General features: G+C 35.8%; 1 pseudogene; it reads left to right on the top strand.

The window, feature by feature from the left end:
- The first annotated feature begins 2,497 nt into the window (after positions 1-2,497).
- On the top strand, positions 2,498-3,594 carry LOC112839392 (heterogeneous nuclear ribonucleoprotein D-like; annotated as a pseudogene).
- The last annotated feature ends 446 nt before the right edge of the window (positions 3,595-4,040 follow it).

Raw genomic sequence — 4,040 nt, 5'->3', positions numbered from 1 at the left:
TCTGCAAAAATAAACTGCACTTATTTCAAGTGTTCAATTTTATGACTTCTGGCATATATGTCCATGAAACCATTATCCATTACTAAACATATCCATCAATCCTGACAGTTTTCTCCTGGCTATTTAATTCCTCCTTCCAGCCCTTCAACATCCAAACCCTTTTCCAGGCAACCACTAATCTGTTTTTATTTCTCATTACATATTTGACTGAATTTTATGTGAATACAATCATAGAGTAAGATTTTTGTCAGGATTCTTTCATAATAATTATTTTGAGATTCTGTCATGTATTATTAATAAATTCTTTTTTACTTCCAAGTAGTATTCCACTGTATAGCTCTACCATACTTTGTTGATCCATTCATCTTTTTTGGACATTGGGGTTGTTTTCAGGTTTTAGCTATTATAAAGATGCTGTGAATATTCATGTACAAGTCTTTTTATTGGGACATATGCTTTGATTTGTCTTGGATAAATACCTAGAAATACACAGATGATGGTAGGTCTATATTTTACATTAATTTTTTTTCAAACTTCTAAACTTTTTTCCTAAATGGAAAAACTTGTACCATTTTATATTCCTACCCATAGGATATAAGAGTTTCAGTTCCTGCATATCATTGCATATGCTTGGTTTGAACAGGGTTTTTGTCTGTTTTCACTATTCTAATGTGTATGTAGTGGTATCATATTGTAGTTTTAATTTACATTCCCCTAATGACTAATGATTTTGAACACCTTTCATGGACTTGTTTGCCATCTGTGCATTTTCTTTGGTGAGTTATCTGCTGAAATGTTTTGCTTACTTTTTATTGATATGTCTGCTTTTTCATTATCAAGTTTTGAGATTTCTCTATATATTTTAGATAGAAGTCTTTCATCAGATATGTGATTTTCAAATATTTTCCTCCAGTCTGTTAATTCTCTTAATAGTATCTTTTGAAAGACATTCTTATTTTTTAATAAGTCCTATTTATATATATTTTTAAATAAATCATACTTAGGCACACACATAGGACACAAAGATTTTCTCATTTTTTTATTTTTAGAAATTTAAAAATGTGTAGCTTATTTTCATGTTGATGATACATTTTGAGTTATTTTTATTATGCTGTCCATTGTATGCATTTCAGTTTCTTTTGTCTTTTTTTCTTCATTTCGATATACAAATGTCCCAAGACCTTTGTTTTAAAAGGTTATTCTCCCTATGTATCCTTTCTCTATACACCTTCTCCCTCTCGCTCACTCTTTCTGTATATATACATACACATATATCCACACACATCTCTAAACTGCCTATTCTCCTTCATTCATCTGTTAATCATTTTATATATCTTTATGTTAGTTTCATATTGACATGGAACATAGAGTTTTATAATAAATCTTAAAATTAGATACTGTGAATCCTCAAAATTTTTGTTTTCGAAGTCATTTTGTCTATATTAGAACTTGTGAATTCCTAAATAAAATTTAAAATCAGCTTACCATACTTTTTCTCTATTGTAAATGGTATCTTTTAAATTTTATTTTGAGGGTACCTATTGTTAATATGTAGAAATAAAATTTTTGTATATTGTTCTTATATCTAAAAACCATATTCTTCTCAACTATAAGTTCTAGCAGATTTTTTGTTAGATTCCATTGAATTTTCTACTTGGGCAAGGATGTATTCTGTAAAGACTATTTTACTTCTTCCTTTCTAGCCAAAATGCTTTTATTTTTATTTTTTTCTTATTGCATTTGTTAGCCTTCCAATTCAATGTTGAATAGAGGCGATGAAAGCATTCTTCCTTTTTTTCCTGATGTTTAAAATATTTAATTAATTAAGGTATTTAATTAATTAATTTAATCATTACACATGATATTAGCATTAAGTTTTTCACAGAGGCCCTTTGTCAAGTTGAGGGAGTTCCCTGGTATTTCTACTTGTTGACAGTATTTATTAGGGATGGCTTTTAGATTTATCTATTTTCCAAAGATTCATTTATTTATTTAGAGAAAGAGTGAGCCTGCAAGCATGGGGAGGGGCAGAAGAGGGAGAGGGAGAGAGAGAATCTCAAGCAGACTCCCCACCAGCGCTGAACCTGACCATAGGCTCAATCTCACAACCCTGAGATCATGACCTCAGCCAAAATCAAGAGTCAGACACCCAAGTGACTGAGCCCCCCAGGTGCCCCTAGTTTTGTCTATTTTCTATGTTGTTGGACTTACTGTCATAAAATTGTTTATTATATTCCCCTTATTAATATCTTAACCTCTGTAGAATCTGTAGTGATGTAACCTCGTTTCTGGTATTTGTCATGTGGGTCTGCTTTCTTTTTTTCCTTATCAGTCTCGCTAGAGATCTGTCATTAATATTGACCTTCTGAAAGAACCAACTTTTCTCTTCCACCACCATTTTAAATCCTCCTCCATACAAGACCCCACTACCTCCTGCTGCTATGACCCCCAGCTGCACACCAGCACCCCAGGGGACAGCCCCACCACCAAGGAGTACATGAAGGAGTACAACAACACAGAGGAATTCGCAGAGGAATCCAAGATCAATGCGAGCAGGAATCAGCAGGATGACAGTAAAACGTTTATTGGAGGCTTGAGCTAGGATACAAGCAAGAAAGTTCCAACTGAATATTTGTCTCGATTTGGGTAAGTTGTAGACTGTACAATTAAAACAGATCCGGTGACTGGAAGATCAAGATGATTTGGATTTGTGCTTTTCAAAGATGCTGCTAGTGTTGATAAGGTTTGGGAACTGAAGGAACACAAACTGGATGGCAAACTGATAGGCCTCAAAAGGGCCAAAGCTTTAAAAAGGAAAGAACACCTCAAAAAGGTTTTTGTGGGTGGATTTAGCCCAGATAGTTCTGAAGAACAAATTAATGGATACTTTGGAGGCTTTGAAGAGACTGAAAATATTGAACTCCATGGATACAAAAACAAATGAAAGAAGAGAATTTTGTTTTCTCATATATACAGACGAGGAGCCAATAAAGACATTGTTAGAAAGCTGATATCATCAGGGTGCCTGGGTGGCTCAGTCGGTTAAATGTCTGCCTTCAGTCCTGGGATCCAGCCCCACACTGGGCTCCCTGCTCAGTGGGGAATCTGCTTCTCCATCCTCCTCTGTTCCCCTCCTCCCGTGCTCATGCTCATTCCAGCTCACTCTCTCTCAAATACATAAATAAAATCTTTAAAAAAAAAAGAAAAAGAAAACAGATATCAAATTGGTTCTGGGAAGTGTGAAATCAAAGTTGCACAACCCAAAGAGGTATGTGGGCAGCAACAGCAACAAGAACAAGGAGGAAGAGGTGCTGCAGCTGATGGACAAGATGGTACTAGGGGTCATGGAGGACGTCAGAGCCAAAACTGGAACCAAGGATTTAATAACTCTTACGATCAAGATATGGAAATTACAGTAGTGTCTATGGTGGTGATCAAAACCACAGTGGCTATGGAGGCTATGATTATACTGGGTACAACTATGGGAACTATCGATATGGACAGGGACATACAGACTACAGTGGCTAATAGAGCACTTACGGCAAGGTGTCTGGAGAGGGTGGTAATCATCACAGTAGTTACCAGCCACACTAAAGGAGGATGCTGGAGAAAACAGGAGAAGATTGCTCAAGTTAACCTATCTTGCAGGACAACATTGAAGATTGGTGTTCTGTTGATCTAAGATGAATATTCTGTAAAAAACTTTCTAGTGTACAAGACACAACTGTGATCAACTGTATATAGCTGCCAATTAATTTTCTTTGTTTTTACTCTGTCTTTTGCTATCTGTGCTATGACTCTATGTGGACTTGTGTTCGTACAAATTTTATTTGTATGACTTCATGTTAAACCTCAAGTAAATTATTTCCTTATATGAAATAAATAAATGAATAAATAAATATAAAAGAACCAACTTTTGGGGGCGCCTGGGAGGCTCAGTTGGTTAAACAGCTGCCTTCGGCTCAGGTCATGATCCTAGTGTCCTGGGATCGAGCCCCACATCGGGCTCCCTGCTCAGCGGGGAGCCTGCTTCTCCCTCT

Source organism: Callorhinus ursinus, unplaced genomic scaffold, assembly GCF_003265705.2.
Source record: "Callorhinus ursinus isolate GAN/ISIS: 27379988/994484 unplaced genomic scaffold, GSC_fseal_2.0 scaffold54, whole genome shotgun sequence".
Taxonomy (NCBI): domain Eukaryota; kingdom Metazoa; phylum Chordata; class Mammalia; order Carnivora; family Otariidae; genus Callorhinus; species Callorhinus ursinus.
The sequence above is the reverse complement of the archived record's forward strand: the minus strand, read 5'-3'. Positions and strand labels throughout refer to the sequence as shown.